A 22,704-nucleotide genomic window follows, 5' to 3' on the forward strand; every position below is an offset into this window, starting at 1 on the left:
TCAAAAAAAAAAAAAAAAAGATTGTTGGTTGTCAGAGGCAAGGGGGAAGGGAGGGATGAATAGGTGAAGCATAGAGGATTTTTAGGGCAGTGAAAATATTCTGTAGGATCCTAGAATGGCAGATACATGTCATGATACATTTGCTGAAACCTATCGAATATACAACACAAGAGTGAACCCTCAAATAAACTATGGACTTTGGGTGATAATGATGTCTCATTGTTACTTCATCTAATGCAGCAAATCCACCATTCTGGCGGTAGATATTGATCATGGTGGAGCTGTACACATGGGCAGGCACCGGGTAGATCGGAAATCTCTGCACCTTCTGCTCAGCTTTGCTGTGAACCTAAAACTGCTCTAAAAATAAAGTTTATTCAAAACTGTATAATTAGCCAGGCGTGGTGGCTCACACCCATAATCCCAGCACTTTAGTAGGCCGAGGTGGGCAGATCGCTTGAGGTCAGGGGTTCAAGACCAGCCTGGCCAACATGGTGAAACCCCGTCTCTACTAAAAATAAAAATAATCAGCTGGGCGTGGTGGCACACACCTCTAGTCCCAGCTACTTGGGAGGCTGAGGCAGGAGAATTGCTGGAACCTGGGAGGTGGAGGTGGCAATGAGCTGAGATCACACTGCAACACTCCAGTCTTGGTGAGAGGGAGACTTCGTCTAAAAAAAAATGTATAATTATGTAATGGCTAACATGTATTGAGGACTTCCCCACACCCTCATATAAAGCACTCTGTATATGTTATCTCATTCAGTCCTTAAAACAACTCTCTGAAGTGTATACCATTATTAACCCTGCTTTATATATATGGAAAATAGGGCCCAGAGAGGTTTAGAAACTTGTTCAAGGTCACACAGAAAGGACTGGTTCCACAAGCTAGAGAATGTGGCTATATATACATATATATATATATATTTTTTTTTTTTTTTTGAAGTATCTAAGCTAACGTTGAGCATTGAGATTTCAGTAGATCCTGGAGGCATCTGCCTCTGCTCTGCATGGATGATGAGCAGCTGACTGTGCTGTCTCCATGTGGATGCAGATGAAGTTTGTTACAGAAAACTGAAAGTACTGCTCCTTGCCGTTGATAAGCAAACAGTGAGTCACTGACTGGAGCTTGATGGAAATAGGATCACCAGGCGCTTGTATATAAACAAGTGTGTTCCTCTCACCATGACAATGATTCATTCTGAGCAGAGAGCTAGAATTTCTATTCCCAAGAGGCCTAACCTGTATTTTTGTGTACGGTCTGCTTCTGCCCTGTTGTTTAGGATAAACAGCCTCTCAGGCGGTTTAGCCCAGCGGTCCCCAGCCTTTTTGGAACCAGTGACCAGTTTGGTGGAAGACAATTTTTCCATGGACCAGGAGGTGGGGGGGTGACGGTTTCAGGATTATTCAAGCACATTGCATTTATTGTGCACTTTATTTCTATTATTATTACATTGTAATATATAATGAAATAATGATACAACTCACCATAATGTAGAATCAGTGGGAGTCTGAGCTTGTTTTCTGCAACTGGACGGTCCCATCTGGGGGTGATGGGAGACAGTGACAGATCATCAGGCCTTAGATTCTCATACAGAGCATACAACCTAGATCTCTTGCATGGGTAGTTCACAATAGGGTTCTCGCTCCTATGAGAATCTAATGCTGCTAACCTGACAGGAGGCAGAGCTCAGGTGGTAAAGCCAGCCACAGGGAGTGGCCGTAAATACAGATGAAGCTTCGCTTACTCACCAGGAGCTCACCTCCTGCTGTGCGGCCTGGTTCCTAACAGGCCACAGACCAGTACTGGTACCAGTGGGTGGTCCAGGGGTGGGGACCCCTGGTTTAGTCAATTCTTGATTATTCCTGAAAAAGGTGTTTTCTGTGGTACATTGGATTTTCTTTTAAGTTTCTCTGGAAAGTTCTTTCCCAGTTTTTTAAGTTGTTAAAATGCACTCTGTAAAGTTGGTTATCCTCATTCCCTCTTTTGATTTCAGTTGAACATAAGCTGTGTAGCCAGTCCAAGGCTGGAGAAGGGTGTGACCAGGTGTGTTGAGGGGAGGTTCAGAGGCCTCCTGGTCCAGCCTCACAGGATGGAGGAACTTTGGTGCCTGTCTGGTGTGAGTGCCTCACTTGTCAATGAGGGCCCCAGAGTCGTTTTCTGACCTGCATAGGCCTCCTCAGTCAGGGACAGACAGGTTTAAAACTCAAGGCTGACTGGGTGCTGTGGCTCACGTCTGTAATCCCAGCACTTTGGGAGGCTGAGGTGGGCAGATTGCTTGAGCCCAGGAGTTCAAGACCATGGGCAACATGGGGAAATCCCGTCTCTACAAAAAAATACAAAAATTAGCCAGGTATGGTGGCCTGTGCTGGTAATGCCAGCTACTCAGGAGGATGAGGTAGAAGGATTGCTTGAGCCCAGAAGGTGGAGGTTGAGTGAGCCAAGATCATGCCACTGCACTACAGCCTGGGCAACAAAGCAAGACCCTGCTTCAAAAACAAAAAACAAAACAAAACAAAAAACCGGGTAGAGAACAGCTGAGGGCTGCTCTCATCCTGTGCTCTTTCTCTCCAGTAGTCCTCTGAATCTATCCTGTCTTCTCTCACCGTACCATGTGAGTTTAAATTCTGAGCCTTTCAACTATACCTGGGCACGTCTGCAGATCCAGCCCAGTGCCTAACCCTCCCCGTCTGATCTCAGGCCCTGCCCCATCTGCCTGGCTTACAAGCGCAGATGTTTCAAACTGCTCGGTGCTGAGAAGTGAGTTCTCACCAACTACTAGGTCAGCTCCCGGAAAGGAAGCCAAGTTCTTTATGGACAAATGAAATTGAGCCCTGGAAAGGCCCTTAGCTGGCAGTCCAGTATATTTGCTCCTGGTCTTCCTTGCCACCACAGTCCCCAGGAGAGGGAAATTTATTCCAGTTAAGGGGGGAAAAAAGAATTCCCATAAAGCATCTGCCCTAAAAGACATGCCTTAAATAGTGATGCTCACTTGCTTGAAAGATCTTTGTTTCATTTAAATGATAAAGCCGCATGGGCGAGTCAGCCAGCTGAGGCTGCGTGCTGGGCCTGTAGCAGCCTGGGAAGCCACAGCAGGACCAATGGAGATGCCTCTCTGAACCGAGTTTCAGCTAAGCGGAGACAGGGTTTGCCTGGGTAGACAGGGCTATTAGGGATTCCTACTTCCCAGGAGTGGTTTGGCCTTAGATGCACCCAAAGGAATGTTTCACTCCCTGAGCTGTCTCTTAGAACAGAATGGAAGCAGCTGCTCTTCCACTCCAGCACTGGATTCCACTGCTTCTCTCCCAGCTCCCCTGCTCCTTTCCTAAGCCTTCTAGTGTGGGTGTCCCCACTGGTCCTATTTCAGTTCAAATCTCTCCATGGCAGGAACATACATTCTCAAAGGTCCTGTCTACCCGCAGCCCTGCTTCTTGTCACTAAAAGTTTGCCATTTGACTGCTGTGGCCTAGCCGCCCCCCTTCTATGGCCATCAATATGGGTATCTCCCTTGGCTCCGCTACCTCCTACTCTTTTTTCCAGGTTTCAGCTCTTTCGAGGCGCAGGTAGTAGGACTGAGCGTTGAAGGAAGCCTCATGGCCCGTTAAGTAAGGCACCACAAGTTCATGGCTACTATCTACTCTGAGCTACTTCTAAACACTATTTGTATTAAAAGGGCTGGAGGTGATTCTGAATTACATCCCAATGGTGACATGAGGATTATGATTGTGATTGTAGCACTTCAGAGATGTGTGTTCTACAGATGAGTCCTCATTTTCTATCCTGAGCATGGTAAGGAGTGTATGTGTTTGTGGTAACCATGGTTGGGTAGTGGGTAAGTGTACAGGAGTGAAAGATGAGTGCCACAGCCTCCTGGGAAATGGATTTCTGTAACTCAGAACATGTTCCAGGATGGAACCTGAGACTTTTGTCTGCCAGAAAGTTGCAATGGCCTAAGGCCTGGAAAGATAAGATATCATATTGAATATGCTCCTGGGGCAGCCAATTGCATGGAGGCACATGTGGTTTCTGTAGATAAATGAAACCAGATACTGACAAGATGACTTCTATAAGATAATCTGAGGAGAAGGAAAATGAACCAGTTTAAAAAAAATAAATAAATACAATAAAAAAAAAAGGTGTTCTGAGTTTTCAACTCCCCTGCCAAAGCAGTGGTAAGCTTGCTTGCTTGCTTTCTTCTTTCTTTCTTTCTTTTTCTTTCTTTCCTTCTTTCCTTTGTCTGTGTCATCCAGGCTGGAGTGCAGTGACACTATGATAATACCTCACTGGAGCCTCAAACTCCCAGGCTCAAGCAAACCTCCCACCTCAGCCTTCCTAGTATCTGGGACTATAGGAGCAAGTGACCATGCCTGGCTAATTAAAAAAAAAATTTTGTAGAGACAGGATCTTGCTATGTTGCCCAAGCTGGTCTCGAACTCCTGGGCTCAAGAAATCCTTCCACCTTGGCCTCCCAAAGTGCTGGGATTACAGGCATGAGCCTGGCCTGAAGCATTTTTTTAAGTCAAGTTTTGAGGTACTCCCATCATCCAAAATATAACCTATCAAAAACAAGACTCCAGGGTTAAGTTGGAAGAATATCCATGCAATAATAGAAAGCCACAGGTGAATGAGAAGGTATTTTATTTATAACTATTTTCTTCATTGTTATTATTTTTTTTGCAGGGGGGAATGTGTATTTGTAGTGATTCTTCTTGATTTCCAAATGGAAGTTCTGTAAATACCAGATCTATTCTTAATAATCAATACCAGAGAAATCTGGCTGCAGGCTGGGCACGATGGCTCACACCTGTAATCCCAGCACTTTGGGAGGCCTGGGTGTGGTGGTACACACTTGTAATCCCAGCTACTTGGGAGGCTGAGACAGGAGAATTGCTTGAACCTGGGAGGCAGAGGTTGCAGTGAGCCGAGATTGCGCCACTGCACTCTAGCCTGGGGGATGGAGTTAGATTCCATCTCAAAAAAAAGATCTGGCTGCTGAAACTAGTCTGTGAATTATGGAATTACAGGAGCAGCTTCGAGGAAAACTCAGATAAAATCCAGCTTTCTTTACACAAGTCTAACCAGCTCATGAGAAAGTTCTATGACATTATGATCACAGGCTGTAAATGGAATTTTCAAGATGTATCCTTTTGTGCAAATCTTAGTGTTTAGAGAAAGTCTTTGTGATTATATGATCAAACAAGAATCTCTTTGCTTTCCTTATGACTGAAAAGGGAATTTTGACATAAAAATTTCCATTGCACTCTAGCAGGGTACTATGTGGGTCAGGGGAGGGGAGGGACTCATCTCAGCCTAACTTGAGCTCTGTCTAACAAACTCCTCTGACTTAATAAAACAACCTTTGTTCTAAAGCTGTATTGAATTTTAGCTAAATTTGGTAAATAATTTGGTAAATACCAATAGTTTGGTAAATAATTTTTTCTATAGCATGTCTTATTCATTATCTGAAAATTTTAGAAAATTCTTTAAAATCAATTAAATATAGGTTTTTAGTGTAAGCATAAAATTAAATATTTGAAAATAAGTATAACTTATAAAATAAGCAAAGTAATTGTCTTCATAAATTTCTTGCCACATTTTCCTTAAAAGGCACTTAAAAAAGAAATGCTGTGTTTTAATCTAACAAAGCAATATAGAATGCACTTTAATAAAATAAATCTCTATGATCCATAATTTAATATATTTTTAAAAGGCAACTTCTCAAATCTACATGCACTTCATGCTAGTAAAATATCATAATGACATGGATATTCCAATACTTTTTTCTTCTCATTAAAAAAATTACCTTCACATTATAATTAAAATTCCAAGAAGGCAAAAACCATGTAATTACAGACCATTGCCAGAGAAAGAATGACTTGCACTTTTAAGGACAAACACAATTTGAGTGAATCAACGTATTGCATAACAATTGTATTCTACATGCACGTTTTTCCATAATATCATGCAAATAGAAAAGGATGGTAAGTACTAGTGTATTTGTTGGGTTGGAAGAGGAGAGAAAACCAAAGTCCACATCTTCTGATATTACTTGTTAAGGAGACTTTTGTATTTTCAAAAAAAAAGATTGGAAAATTATCTTGCATTGGATGGCATCTAATGGCATTGTCTTCAGTCTCTTCATTCCTAGATATGGAGTTGCAAATGTTCTCCAGTGGGATGGGGAAACACAGCGATCAACCAGGCCTTGCCTATGTGTGTCTTCACTGTTGTCTGTGTTACGGTATAGGCATGTAGATACATCGTGAGTTTTGTACCTACAGCCCCAGCCAATGTAGAGGCCGGGGAGAAGCTACTGATGGAGCTGCTTCAAGAAAGATCCCAGGTCTATGCAAATCTGTTGAACTCATCCAACTTCTTTTACTGTAGGTGACCCAGCACTGACACTGCATGGGATGTAGCCAACTGTGAGCACAAGTCCAGTAGGAGACAGACAACTCTGTTTCTTTCTTTCTTTGGGTTTTTTGTTTTTTTTGTTTGTTTGTTTTGTTTTGTTTTTGAGAGAGAGTCTTGCTCTGTTGCCCAGGCTGGAGTACAGTGACATGATCTTGGCTCACTACAAACTTTGCCTCCCAGGTTCAAACGATTCTCCTGCCTCAGCCTCCTAAGTAGCTGGGATTACAGGCACCCGCCACTGCGTCCAGCTAATTTCTGTATTTTTAGTGGAGACGGGGTTTTGCCTCATTGGCCAGGCTGGTCTCGAACTCCTGACCTCAAGTGATCGGCCTGCCTCGGCCTCCCAAAGTGTTGGGATTACAGGTGTAAGCCACCGCACCTGGCCAGGAGATCTTGTTTCTAGTCCCATTTCCAACATTTGATTATCCTTGAAACTTTAGGCAAGAACTCAATTCCTTGGGGATTTTGGTTTTTTAATCTCTAAAATATGGTGATAGGTCTAGATGATTCCTATGGATCTTTCCAGGAATAAAATTCTATTCTACTTTAAAATAACTGCCATCCAAAATTATACAACAAATAAAGTAGACCCAGTTATAGACCAATCTCTGACTGAGCAATGATTTCCAAGCAATTAATGTATATCTATGTTAAACTTGTTAAACATTAATTTTCCTAACCTAAAGTAAAGTTGGAAGTCTAGGAGTTAATGCAAAGGTACATAAGTTGTACAAGGAAAGCTAAAGGGGTAAACCATACATTGAAGACGTTAGGATTGCGGCTACCACATCTCATATTTTTTTAGATAGACTATGTGTTTTCATTGTACAATTCATTGCAGCCTTTTAGTTAAAGGGAAAATAGGGGGATTATTTTCTTATTATTTCAAGTGTCTTTTTTTTTTTTTTTTGCAGTAACCGTTGTCTTCAACAAAGAATTTCTGTCTTTAAAAAGTGCAACTTTAAAAGAATTATACACCATGGCCAAGTGGGATTTATTCCTGGAATGCAAATATGGTTCAACATATGAAAATCAATCAGTGTAATAAATCCAATTAAGAGATTTAAGGAAAACCCCACATAATCACCTCAATTGATACAGAAAAAGTATTTGACAAAATTCAACACCCTTTCATGACAAAAATGATCAATAAACAAGAATAGAAGGACTACTTCAACATAATAAAGGTCATATTTGAAAAGCCCACAGCTAACATCACACTCAATGGTGAAAGACTGAAAGCTTTTTCTCTAAGATCAGGAATAAGACAAGGACGTTCACTCCTGCCCCTTTTATTTCACACAGTACTCAGTCCTAGACAGAGAAATTAAGCCAGAAAAAAGAAATAAAAGATGTCAAACATGGAAAGGAAAAAATAAAATGATGTCTTTTGCAGACAACATAATCTTATAGGAAGAAAACCCTGAAGATCACACACACACACACACACACATGAACTGTTAGAACTAATAAAATGAATTCAGCAAAGTTGCAGGATACAAAATCAACATGCAAAAATTAGTTGCATTCCTATACACTAATAATAAATAATCTGAAAAGAAAATTAAGAAAATTCCATTTATAATAGCACCAAATAGAATAAAATACTAAGAATAAACAACCAAAAATACAAAACACTTGCAAACTGAAAACTACAAAACATTGGTGAAAAAAATTAAAGAAAGCAAAAATAACTGGAAAGACAGCTCTTGTTCATGTATTGGAAGATTTAACATTGTTAAGATGGATGTTAATACCGCCCAAAGTGATAGATGAAGTGCAATCCCTGTCCAAATCCTAATAGCATTTTTTCAGAAATAGAAAAATCCATCCTAACATTCATACGGAATCTCAAGGTACTCTAAATAGTCAGAACAATCTTGGAAAAGAAGAATAAAGTTAGAGGTCTCATACTTTCTGTTTTCAAAACCAATTATAAAGCTACAGTAATCAAAGCAGTGCAGTACTAGCATAAAGACAGACATGTGGACCAATGGAATAGAATAGAGAGCCTAGAAGTAAACCCTCATATACATGACCAAAATGATTCTTGACAAGGGTGCCAAAACCATTCAATAGGTAAAGGACATTATTTTCAACAAGTAGTGCAGGGAAAATGGAACATCCACATATAGAAAAATGAAACTGAACCCTTACTCCACACCATATACAAATTAACTCAAAATGGATTAAAGACCTAAATGTAAGAACTACAACTATAAAACTCTTAGACACCCACATGGGGGAAAACTTCACAACATTGGATTTGGCAACAACTTTTTGGATGTGACACCAAAAGCACAAGTAATAACAAAACAAATTAGATGAAATGCACTACATCAAAATTTAAAACACTTGTACATCTGAAGAACACAACCAATAGAGTGCAAAGGCAGCCTGCAGAACGGAAGAAAAATATTTGAAAACCAGATATCTGTTAAGGGCTTAAGTATCAGTCCATTTTCACTCTGCTATAAAGAACTGCCCAAGACTGGGTAATTTATAAAGAAAGGAGGTTTAATTGACTCAAGTTCTGCATGGCTGGGGAGGCCTCAGGAAAGCTACAATCATGGTGGAAGGGGAAGCAAGCCCATCCTACGTAGTGGCATGCAACACAGCGTGTGAAGGAGGAACTGTCAAATACTTATAAAACCATCAGATCTCATGAGAACTCACTCACTATCATGAGAACAGCATGGAGGAAACCACCCCCGTGATCCAATCACCTCCCACCAGGTCCCTCCCTGAACGTGTACAGATTATGAGGATTACAATTCAAGATGAGATTTGAGTGGGGACACTGAGCCAAACCATATCAGCTTAATACCCAGAATATATAAAGAACTCCTACAACTCAGCATCATCATCAACAGCAAAAAAATAACCCAGTTAAAAAAAACTGGCAAAGTACTTGGAGAGACATTTCCCCAAATAAATTATACAAATAACTAATACACACATGAAAAGACGTTCATCATCACTAATCATTAGGGAAATGCAAATCAAAGCCACAATCAGATTTACTTCCACCCATTTGGATGGCTACTATGAAAAACAAAACAGAAAACAAGTGTTGGCAAGAATGCGGAGAAATTGCAATCCTTGTACACTGTTGGAATTATAAGATGATGTAGCTGCTACGGAAAGCAGGATGGAGATTCTTCAAAAAATTAAAAATAGAATTACCATATGATCCACTTCTGCATATATGTCCAAAAAAATTGAAAGCAGAGACTTGAGGAGACATTTGCACATTCGTGTTCACAGCAGCACTATTTACATAGCCAAAATATAGAAGCTACTCAAGCGTCTGTGAACAGATCAATGTAAGAGCAAAATGTGGTATAACAGACTATGAAACATTATTAAGGTGTAAAAGGAAAGGAAATCCTGTTACATGCTGTAACACAGGTGAACCTTGAGGACATTATGCTAGGTGAAATAATCCAGTCACAGAATGACCAATAGGACATATAATTCCACTTATATGAGGTACCCAGGGTAGTCAAATTCATAGAGATGAATGTAGATTTTAGAGGGCACATTTTAATTTTAATAGTATTTAACAGCACTGAAAAAAATACTACTAACATATCAATCACAGAATTCCACTGATAGCTCAGTTCAGCAAGCATCATAAATATGCAAAAATTACTGTAAAAACACTGACCAGAGACACCAGAACCAAGGAAACTTTGAGGCTTGGAACAGTTTTGGGAGCTATGGTAGGCTTGGGTGGGGGCCGCCGCACAGGGTTTAAAGAGTCGTGTGGGTACTGAGCAGGAACGTAGGGGCCAGCAGGAGAGAATGTTTCCAAAGACAATTTCACACCCGTCATTCCTTCCTACTTCTGTGAAGCTGCGCTTCCCAACATTCAGACTCCCACCTAAGTCGTTCTCCAATTCAGTGAAATCACATGTTTAATAGAATTGGTGTAATTCACCACATCCCCTTGTTATAAATCCTAGAGTATGATGACAGAAAGCAAATCGATGGTTGCCAACTCACAGAGCTTCTGTTGTTGTTGTTGAATGTCATTTGGATGGAGATGTGAAGGGTATACACTCTCATGTCTTGCTCCTTTTGTTCAGCATCATTATTTTGAGAGTCATCGTTGTTATTGCATGAATCACTTCTTCATTCCTCAATACTGCTGAGTGTGAATGCACAACAGCTTGCTTGTCCATTTGTCATCAGTTGATGGATATTTGAGTTACTAGGTTTTAGATATTGTGAATAAATCTGTCATAAACATTTTTGTACAAGTCCTTTGTGGAAATTGGTTTTCATTTTTTTTAGGCGCGTACCTAGGAGTGGTCTTACTGAGTCATGGTGGAGGTGTTTTACCTTACCAGTAACTGTCATGAACTCTTCCAAAGTGGCTGTACCACTTTGCACTGCCACCAACAAAAGATGACAGTTATGTTGCTTCATTTCCTCACCAATAATTGTGTTGCCATTCCTTTCCATTTTAGCCATTCTAGTGGATATGAAGTGGTGGGTTTTTAAACTTACATTTCACCTTTCCATGGACTTCCTGTCTGTTCATATGTCTTCTTTTGTGAAGTATCTGTTCAAATCTTTTGCTCATTTTTTAGTTGTTAGTCTTTTTTAAAAAATTGATTTGGAGGAGCTCTTTACATATAAATCCTTTGTCAAATATATATATATTTAGTATATATATATAACTTAATGTGTGTGTGTGTGTGTGTGTATAGATATATATATATATACACTAAATGTCTTCTCCCAGTCTGTGGCTGGCATTTTTATTTTTTTAGTGATCTTGTAAAGAGCAGGTCTTTAATTTTTATGAAATTAAAGTAATATTTCTTTTGTGGTTAGTGTTGTCAGTGACCTTTCTAAGAAATGTTTGCCTACATCAAGGTCATGAAGACATCTTATGTTTTGTTCTAGAAGCTTTGAGCTACAGATTTTAGGCTCCATCTATTTTTCTTAAGTTAACTTCTGAGTGTGGTATGAGGTGGGAGTCATGTTCCTCCCCCATCCCCTACATGTACATAACATACATATTTATCCAGTTGTTCCAGCATCATTTTTTAAATAGACTGTTGTTTCCTCATTAAATTGTTTTGGCACATTTGTCAAAAATCAATTGACTACGTAAGTGTGTCTAATTCTGGGCTCACTGACTTCTTTGTCTGTCCTTATTCCAGTATCACACTGTCTTAATTAATGTAGCTTTACCCCAAGTACAAGCTACATAATTTATGTAGCTTTATCTTGGAATCAGATAGCATGAGTCTTCCATTGTTCTTTTTTCAAGAATTTGGCCAGTCTAATCCCTATGCCTAGAATTAACTTGTAAATTTTAGAATAAGTTCTGTGGAATTTTGATTGAGATTGAGTTGAATTATAGCTCAAAATGACATCTCATCAGTAATGAGACTTCCAATTAATAAACATGAAATATCTCTTCATTTACTTAAGTAATTAATTTAATTTACCTAAGTTATTAAAGTAATTAAGAAATTAATTCATTTTAGCAATATGTCTGTGTACAGGTCTTACACATCTTTTGTTAAATTTAGTCTGAATTATTTTACGGTTTTGATGGAACTTAATACAGAAATAAAATAGAATCTATTTAGGAAATAAAATTGCATAAAGAAATTTTTTAAAAAATTATTTTTGTATATTGACCTTGTATACTGTGATCTTGCTAAATTTGTTAGTTCTAGCAGTTGTTCTGTAGACTTCAAATGATTTTTCTATATACACAGTCACATCACCTGTGATTCAAATCAGTTTCATACCTCCTTTTAAATCTGGGTCTCTTATTTCATTTTCTTGTCTTCTCACCGTTAAGGCTTGCAACACAATTGTAGCTTGTTCCTGAGCACTCAACATTCCACCATTAAGTAGCCATAGAATTTTTGTAGGTGCCCTTTATAAGTTTAAGAAAGTTCTGTTCCTAGTTTGCTGGGAATTTTGATCATGAATGGTTTTGGATTTTGCTGACTGCATTTTCTGCCTCTATTGGGATAATTACCTATTGTCCTATTCTAGTTTTGCAACATGATAAGTTACATTGATTGATTTTTTTAATGTTAAATTCAGATAAGACAAACCCCACTTGAACATGATAAATTCTCTTTAAACATTGCAGGACTTGATTCATTAGTATTTTATTAATGAGTTTCATTTTTATATTCATGAGGGATATTGGTCTGCAATTTTCTTTTCATGTGATCTGTATGTCAAGTATAAGTGTTTTAGTTGCCCACAAAAAAAAGTTAGGAAGTGTTTTCTTCTCTTCATTTTCTGAAACTTTGTGTAAAATTGGCATTATTTTCATTAACCAATTGATAGAATTCATCTGTGAAATTATCTGAGCCTGGAGAGTTTTTCCTGGGAAAGATTTTGATTATGAGTTCAAGTTCTTGAATTGTCACTAGCTATAGCCCTATTCAGAGTTTTCTGTTTCTTCATATGTCAGTTATTTCAAGTTGTGCTTTTCAAGAAATTTGACCATGTCATCCAAATTATTGAATTTACTTACATAAAGTTTTCTATAATATATTTTTATTATCCTTTAAATACCTACAGGATCTATAATGATAACATTTCCGATTTGCATAATTTTGTGTTTTGTAGCATTTTTATCATGATTAGTCTTGCTAGGGGCTGGTCAATCTTATTAAACTTTTTCAGGAACTAACTTGTGACTTTGCTTATATTCTCTATTACATTTATGTTTTCTATTTCTCTGACTTCTGCTTTTATCTTTGTGATTTCCTTCCTTCCATTCACTTTGGCTTTAATTTGTTTTTCATTTTTGGCTTCTTAAAGCGAAAGCTTAGATTGTTGATTTTAAGTCTTTCTTCTTTTCTTCTATAGACATTTAACCTACACCTTATCTTCTAAGCACTGTGTTAGCTGCTTCTCCCAATTCAATATGTCATTCTTCTTCCAATTCAGTATGTCACATTTTCATCATTATTCAGGTCAAAGTATTTTCTGATTTCCCTTGCGATTTCTTCTTTGATACACGGGATATGTAGAAGTGTGTTATTTAATTTCTGCATATTTGTGAATTTTCTAGAGGTCTCATTTTCATATTTCTAATTTAATTTTGTTGTGCTTAGATAGCATTACTTAATCTTTTGAAAATTTTTGCGCTTTATTTTATAGTCCAGCACACTATCTAGCTTCATAAACATTTTGTGTGTACTTAAAAAGAATGCATATTCTGTCATCGCTGTCAACTTAAGTCGGTTGATATTGCTCAATTCTGCTATGTCCATATCGATTTTTTTACCTAGCTCTTCTATTAGTTTCTGAGAAAAGGATGTTAAAAATCTTCAAATGAGATTGTACATTTTCTATTTCTTTCTTTAGTTCTAGCATATATTTTGACACTTTATCATCACATACATAAATATTTATAAAATGTATCCCTTTATCTCTGGCAATGATCCTTATGTTGAAGTCTACTTTGTCTGTGATTCTTCTAGCCACACAGCTTCCTTTTGCTTGACTTTTATGTGGTATATCTTCTTTCATTCTTTTTCTTTCAGCTTATTAGAGTCTTTAGTGCATTTCTAGTAGGTACCATTAGTTGTATCTTCCTTTTTTTAATCCAATCCAACAATCTCCACCTTTTAATTACTGTTTAACTACATTAAATTTGACCATTTCATCCAAATTATTGAATTTACTTACATAAAGTTTTCTATAATATATTTTTATTATCCTTTAAATGCCTACAGGATCTATAATGGTAACATTTCTGATTTTCATAATTTTATATAGTAGAATTTAGGTACACCATTTTGCTATTTATTTTCTATTTGTCTCATGCGACTTTTGCCCTTCTGTTTCTCCATTCTTTTTTCCTTTTGGGTTAATTGAATATTTTTTAATCCTTGAATTTAATTCTCTGTTGGCTTTTTAATTATATATCCTACCACTATTTTTAGTAGTTGCTCTAGAAAGTGCAATATACATCCTTCGCTTAACACAGCATACATAGATTTAATATTGTGCCACTTCTCAGAAAAATGTAAGAAATTGTGACCAATAGAATTCCATGTTCCACCTTTGTTTGTGCTATTGTTGTCATGTTCCTGTGCATTGACACACCATAAAAACCTCACAATGAAGTGTTATGATTTTTGTTTTAAACAGTCAGTTCTTTTAAAGAAGTCAGAAGAAAAAATGTAGCCTTTTTAAAAAAATGTATCATCTGGGCGAGGTGGCTCATACCCGTAATCCCAACACTTTGGGAGGCTGAGGCGGGTGGATCACCTAAAGTCGAGAGTTTGAGACCAGCCTGACCAACATGGAGAAACCCCATCTCTACTAAAAATAAAAAATTAGCCAGGCATGGTGGCACATGCCTGTAATCCCAGCTACTTGAGAGGCTGAGGCAGGAGAATCACTTGAATCCGAAGGCAGAGGTTGCCATGAGCCAAGATTGCGCCATTGCACTCCAGCCTGGGCAACAAGAGCAAAACTCTGTCTCAAAATATATATATATATGTATATATACACACACATATATACATGTATATGTGTGTATATGTGTGTGTGTGTGTGTGTATATATACACACACCACTTCAAATTCCTCATTCTTTCCCACAGATGTAATGCCAGTTTCATCTGGTATCATTTCCCTTCAGCATGAAGGACTTCTTTTGGTATTTCTTGTAGTGCAAGTCTATTAGCAACAGGTTTTCTCAGCTTTCACTTATCTTAAAACGTTTTTTAAATTTCATTCTAATTTGTAAAAGATATTCATTGCTGGATATAGAATGTTGAGTTTACAGTTACCTTTTGGGTATGGAGGGTGTCTTTTAGAAGATGTTGCTCCATGCCCTTCTAGCCATTGCTCTTTCTGATGAGAAGACATCTTCATGTAGTGTGTATTTTCAGCTGGCTGCTCACAAGATTTTCTCTTTATTTTTGGTCTTTAGCAATTTGACAATTATGTGCATACATGTGATTTAGGGATACTTATCCTTAATTTTCATTGAGACTCTTAGAACTCTAACTTGATGTTTTTCATCTAATTTGAGGTATTTTCCACTACTATTTCTTCAAACACTTTTCCTAACTAATTTTTTTTCTTCTCCCCTTTGGGGACTCTAATTATATACATGTTAGATTCCTTAATTATGCCTCATGAGTTAATGAAATTTTGTTCATTTTTTAAAATATTCTTTCTATTGTTTAGAGTGGAAACTTACTTTTTATTTGTCTATCACATGCTGCAATAAAACCCTGTTCATTTTTTAAAATCTTCTGTCTTTCTATTGTTTAGAGTGGAAACTTTTTATTTGTCTATCACATGCAAAAGCATGCAATGAATGTTCTTTTTTAGACATTGTACTTTCAATTCTAGAATTTCCTTCTTGTTCTTTTTTTAATTTACATCATTTTCCTACTGAGTTTCTCCATCTCTTCACTCTTGGAAGCAATCTCCTCCCTTAAGTTCCTTGAATATCTTTAGGCTAGCAGTTTCAAAGTCCTCTGCTACTTACTCCCGTCTGGATCATCTCAGGTTCATTTTCTATTGACTATTTTTATTCTTGACTATGATTCACATTTTTCTATTTCTTCATATGTCTATTATTTTTTTAAATTTTATACTGAACATTATAGATGATACATTGTAAAGATTCAACTTTCTTTGTTCTTGTTCTGAAGGGCAAAGACTTAAATTGCTGGCCAATCACCTCGAATTTATTGAGACTTCTTTGTATGCTGTGTGAGGGCAAGTCTGTTGTGAGTTTCCCCTTAGTACTAAAGTGAATTCTTAGTCCTGGGGCCCAGTATTTACTCCTAAGACATGGACTTTCTGGGCTTTCAATGGAAAACTCAAGATATTTACCAAATCTTGCCAATTTGTCAGGACTCAAATTCCAAATTCTGTCTCTTTTGAGAAGAGCAGCAGCTAAAATCTCTGGTCACTTCTTTCAGCCTTCCAGTTGTTGCTTTCTGTTGGACTTTTTGGAGACTCCCACCGGCATGAACTGTTATTCAGTCAAGGCACTGAGGAGCATTAAGTGCAGAATTTAGGATTCATCCATTTATGGCTCCTTCCCTCCCAGGTTTCTTCCTTCAGTTCTAGCTGCTCAGGCAGCTTTGATACATCAAGTTAATATGTAGCTAAGACTGCAGTTTCCTGCCTCTTACAGCCCATGGACTGGAAATGCCCTTGGGAAAAACATAGACCTCACCAAGCATAGTTCTCTTCTTTCAAAATTCAAATCTTTTCCAATTTCTCCCTGTTATTCGTTGTTTGCTAGTGCCTTCAAATAATTATTTTAGTTATAATTTTATTCAGAATATATAGTTGTTAGCTGCAGGATAGTCCAATATAAGCTATTCCACTATACACCATATTGCTGACTTTTAACAACATGCCATCATCTTAGCATACATGGAAGAAATCCTTGTAAAACAAAATATCACATAAATTACCAACAAAGTTTACATATACATTTCAAAAACAATTACAATCCCAAGATTTAGGTATGTATCTTATCACTTGAAAATTGGTTTGGATTTCCTTATAAAGTTATCTGAACATACAGTCAAAAATAGATAGACAGGTAGCTATAAAAATGATACATCAAGACATTTGTTTGTTATTCTATTACTGCATGACAAATTACCACAAATTTAGCAACTTAATACAACAGTCATTTCTTGCCTCACAGTTTCTACCAATCAGAAGTCTAGCCATGCTGTAATGAGGTCCTCTGCTCCGGGTCTGACATGGTTTCCATCAAAGTGTCAGATAGTCTGCAGTTCTCATCTGGAACTTGGGGTCCACTTCTAAGATGATTCAGATCATTGGGAGAATTCAGTTCCTTGTGGTATAGAATAAATGGCAACTTTTTCTTCTTCAAGGCCAGCAGGAGAATGTCTCTCTGATGCTTCACCTTCTTTTAAAGGGATGCCCTGATTAAGTCAGGCTCACCCCAGAGGCCTGACCCTTTTGATTAACTCAAAGTCAACTGATTAGTGACTTAATCACAGGTCCTGTCTACCCTCAAGGGGAAAGGATTACATATGGTATATACACCCATGGGCAGGAATCTTGGCAACAGTCTTAGAATTCTGTTCTACCACAATGGTCATTGCAGCATTGCTTATAGCAGCAAAAATTAGAAACAACCAAAATGTCACTCACTGGGAGCTAAAAAAATCCATTGTAAGTTACAATAAGTTATAATAAGTACTATAGTAAGTTTTTAACTTACTAAGACAAAAAGGGTGCTTAAAATATTTGAAGTGAAAATTGCTCTCAGATTATTATGGTTAGTATAATTCTATGTGTGTAAAAAAATACATATATACATGAGATGTGATATATCTTATGCTGTTATTCAACACACAGAGGCCAGAATGATACCTTTCTGCATTTCTCCATGACTGAGCCCAGTTTGGTTCACAAACCCTCATGTCTGCTAATGGCAGAAGGCAAACGTGCCTATTTTAAATGTGAGAAATTCAAGGTTTACATTCAAGCCAAGTCCTGATTTTCCCTCTCTTCTTCCCCCTTTCTTCTCCTGAAGGTAGACCACATTTCTAAGGCTTTGTGTGTGGCTGGGCATCAGAGGGTGACAGTGCTGTGCTCTGCCCTCGCACCTTCACTGCCATAGCTCATCACTCCTGGCCTGGGTACTATCCCACACTGGTATCCATGCCCCTACGGTCCTAGGTCCATAGCAAAAGTGCCCCTCAACTCTCCCATTGCCCCCAGTAGAGGAGAGAGGCTGCCCTAGGAAATTTCTGCCCAGGTAGAATCTTAGCGGGTGCCATATTGGATATGAGACTTCACTCAGAAACTTGCAGCCTTCAAGGACACACCCTGGGTAAACCAAATAATCCTTCAGACTTCCCTGAAGTTTTCATTATACTCCCAATGTTGGTGCCTCAGGATGGGCAAGGTGTGATGACCTCTCCTGGGTGCCCCCACTGTGTATGACCTGAGCACATCACCTCAATCCTACGGCCCATGGCAACTCTCATTTCCTTTGCAGAGAGAAAACCACTATTGCCCCATCCACATTCTTCTCTGTTGCATGTATTTGGCCGTAAGCATCATGGTTTCAGCTATGAAAACAAAGACCACCCACATGAGAACAAGCAAAGGCTGTTTGTTCAGAGCTTGCTAGAGTAAGGGAGCCGGCCACCATCACCTGTGTTGGCAGAAACTCAGAGGCAGGCAGAGAAGCGGGAAAACTTCATGGTGAAAGGAAGAAGGCTCCAGGTGTACCCTGATTGGAGACTGTTGGTCTGGAGGAGCTGCAAAGTCCCAACTAGAAATGGGACCTCCTATGTGATTGATTGGGGAGTCATATTTGGCTTTCTCTTATGGGTCCCAAGTTGGAAGTGGGGTGAAAATTAGGGCAGCCGTCAGTTATGAATCAAGTCTTGTCTGTGTAAGCTGATTGTTACGGGTCTATGGCTTGCCTTCCTGGACCATTGCTAGAGACAGTGGTCTGACTTCCTACAAATATGACTTACAGGTAGCAGGGTAGATTCCTGGGCTGGTCACTGTAGATATTAGGTTGGCTTCCTTGGACACAGGTGGTGGGTCAAGTTCAATTTTTTTTTTTTTTTTGAGACAGAGTCTTGCTCTGTCGCCCAGGCTGGAGTGCAGTGGCGGGATCTCAGCTCACTGCAAGCTCCGCCTCCTGGGTTCACGCCATTCTCCTGCCTCAGCCTCCCAAGTAGCTGGGACTACAGGCACCCGCCACCACGCCCGGCTAATTTTTTGTATTTTTAGTAGAGACGGGCTTTCACTGTGTTAGCCACGAAGGTCTCGATCTCCTGACCTCGTGATCCGCCCTCCTCAGCCTCCCAAAGAACTGGGATTACAGGCGTGAGCCACTGCACCTGGCCTCAAGTTCTATTTTTTATATGGTCTGACCATTGCCTGTTTGTAGGGTCAGCTTTTTATATCCTTTATCTCGTTCTATCCATAGGCTTATCTCTCAGAACAAAGCCTGATGCATGCAAAATTCACCTGTTTTTACTGCAAAATCTTCTTGTCAGCATCAGTCACAACCCACTCCAAGAACAGAACCAACCCTGGATATTTCAAACCCAGGGAATTGATCATGTGGGTGTTGGAGGACCAAAAGGGAACCAGAGGATGCTACCAATAACCTCAGAAGCAGCTCCTGCCCTAGGACTGATGTAACATGGGAGAAGAGTGATGTTACCAGGAGCAAGAACAAGGGCTCCAGTCGGGGAAGCTCCAGGCAGCTGGCGTGCAGGACTCTCTGGAAGGCACACGACCCAGAAAGTGTGAGAAGACAGCAAAGCTTGTCTTGGTAGCTCAGAGGGACCCCAGTAAGGTTGGGGCTGGCAGTGCTGAGAGAAGCCCAAGGTTGGGGCCATTGTCTGCTGCTCCTGGGCAAAGTTGGCATCAGAAATAGAGTGGAAGTTTCTTCTCTCTCCTCCCACCTGCCGACCTCCCATTGACAGAAACCAACTGGAAGACCTCTGAAAAGGGAGTCTGGGGAACACAGGCTGCTGTGTTCCAGGGCAGAGTCTGCGCTTGGAGCTCAGGGGTGCTTGGTAAAGGAGCCAGTGCAGTAGCTGAGAGGGCAGCTTATCCTGGAGCTGCTGTGACCATCTCCATGAGGATATGTGCAAAGAGAGGGGATAAGCATCTTCTGTGTCAAGAGAAATGATCCTGCCACTGTAACTTGTAGGAGCTGACTACACACAAATAGATTTCTATATACCTAGGATCTGATGAGAAGGATTTGCACATCATGCTAAGAATGCTTCCCTATGGATAGCAGAGAATAAAAGCCAGGGGAAATAATGCAGTTAGCATCATTGTCATTGTGTAGTGCTTGTTTTTTTCACAATAAATACATCAGCATTACAACTTTTAAATCCTCAACAATGTCCCTAGAAATGCACATCGAGGCTCTCTCTGACTCATGATGGCAGCTCACAGTCACAGGGTGCCATGGAAGGTGTGTGGCAGCAGCCCTGGGTGCTGTGGTTTGGAGCCAGCATCACCCAGTGGTCCGGGCTCTCAGCCCAGCTGTGCATGCACCTCCATGCTGAGAAGCGAGACCTCGGCGCCTCCATGCTGAGAAGGAGTGAGACCTTGGGGGATGTTCTGTTCCACATGACGTGCACACGTGTAGAAACTTCCAGAACATCTGCAGGAGCTATGCACCCGCTGATGTTCAGAGAGCTTATTTAAAGAAAAATATATGTGTTTGAAAGGAAATGTTGTGGGGAATACGATTTTTCTTATTTTAATTTTCCTTATTTGACAACTTTTCCTATTCCTGCCACCTCTCTCTGTCCATCAGAGCCTCCCAGGGTAATCTCTTATTTTATGTCCCTGAATGAACTCAGAGTCCATAGAGTATACTACTGGAGACGTGCTTCTCAGACTTTCCTGTGCTGTGAGCACCCCCTCCACCTCCCACCAGGAGCTTGTTTATAAAAGGAGTCTCCTGGGCCTCCCCTATGGAAATCTCATAAAGGAAGAGTAAGCGGGGCTCAGAAATCTGCCTTTTAGACACTCTAGGTAATTATAAGTGCACATTTGAAAAAACGGCTTCAGAGAGGAAAAAAGTCTAATTCAGGAGTCATCACACCCTGTTCTGACACACAGCCAAAACGATTATAGCAGGGATCCCAACTGTATTGGCTTATTTCTATGGGCTATTTGTTATTTTAAAAATAAAGAGTACTTAATGTATTTTGGCCCTAAACTTATGACTTGGTCAACAGATTTGAGCTAAGTGAAGAAATTGCCAAGCTGGCTGAAGGAGGCTCATGTTCCCTGGGTCCCATCCTCCTTCCCAGGCTGTGTTTCGTCAGCTCCGTGAGTCACGTGGGGCAGCGGTTCTAGAAGTGGTGGCTGTGACGGGAGACTTCACGCAACAAGGCCTTTCCGAAGTGTCATCCGGCAAATGTGAGTGTGCTCCCCTGCCGTCTGCATTTCACGTGTTGCTTTCCCTCTTGCTGACACTCACGAGAGTTTGTCTTTTAAATCACAGCTTTTTATCTTGCAATTAATTTTCTCCTTTCATCCTATACTGAAGTTGTATCCCTGGAGTGGCATCACTGAATTATGGCTGCTTTCATCCCAGCTGTCCATGGCATAAATGCACTGAACTGTAATTTTCCTTGAAGGCTATGTGGAGGTCCAATGAACGCATCCCCGTGGGCACATAGGGCACTATTGTTCTGCACTGTTTGAGCGCCCACAGCATATGAGGCAACAAGGAGGCCCCGGGAGGCCACGTTCACTCTTGAAGAAGACTCCAGTCAGAGCAACACTGGTGAAGAGAAGCCAGGGTTTCAGGAAAGAAGGTACATGTTGCTTAAGCCTAATCTTATCTGGCTTTGATTTCTGCCCTGATCAAGTGCTCAGGGGGAAGCCTCAAGCCGAGCCTCACATGGCAACTTGTTTATGGAAGAGACTCTGCAGGATTGGTCAGGGAATATTCCAAAGCACCAGCTGCATGCCCAGCTCAGTGGGAACATGTTACATGAGTGACCTGGGAGTCTTAGCCATAGTCTTTGTCTCACAGATACCGACTGTGTATAAAACCAAGCTGCCCATACGTGAACGTAGTAATATGAAGCATCACATCACAATATGGTTTAAGGTGCCAGGGGAAAGCAGGATGGAAAAAGTCACTATGAGCTACAGAAGGAATGCTTTGTGGAAATGGAAGGAATACAAGACAGCAAAGAGTAGATGTGACCAATAGAAGGAAGAGGCATAAGAGAGGAGTTTGTGATAAAGATAGTGAATTCAGCTTGAGTCACAATAGTCTAACATGCTGGACAAATGTCCCCCCAGAGGTAAAATTGCTTCCTCCCATTGAGACTACTGAGTTACACATATAAAAACCCCACAAATGGCAGCTTGAAAAGGTAAGGGGTTTCTTTTTTCAAAAAGCAAAGACTTCAGAAATCAGAAGTCTAGGGCTCTGTTTGAGAGTGTCTCCTTGCTTGCTTCAGCAGCCTGTTTTCACAGTCACAGGATGTCCCCACCCCCGGGACAGTCGAACGGGCCCTGGAAGGGGGAGTGGGAATGGAGGAGACAAGAAAACACAAGAAATGGAGACAAGACAAATAGCCTGATCAAGTCTCGTTTAATAATGGTGGTGCGATGCCTTATATAGGCTGGCAGAGGAAGAGGTTGGGCCAGGGCGGTAACGGTGGGCCGGTCTTCTCAAATTACAATTGCGCATGCGCCGTGGGTTTGTAATTTTCCTGGGCGCTGGATTGCGCCTGCGCCGTAGGCCGCATATCTTCC

Source organism: Colobus angolensis, unplaced genomic scaffold (assembly GCF_000951035.1).
Source record: "Colobus angolensis palliatus isolate OR3802 unplaced genomic scaffold, Cang.pa_1.0 Scaffold42, whole genome shotgun sequence".
In the NCBI taxonomy this organism is placed as follows: Eukaryota; Metazoa; Chordata; class Mammalia; order Primates; family Cercopithecidae; genus Colobus; species Colobus angolensis.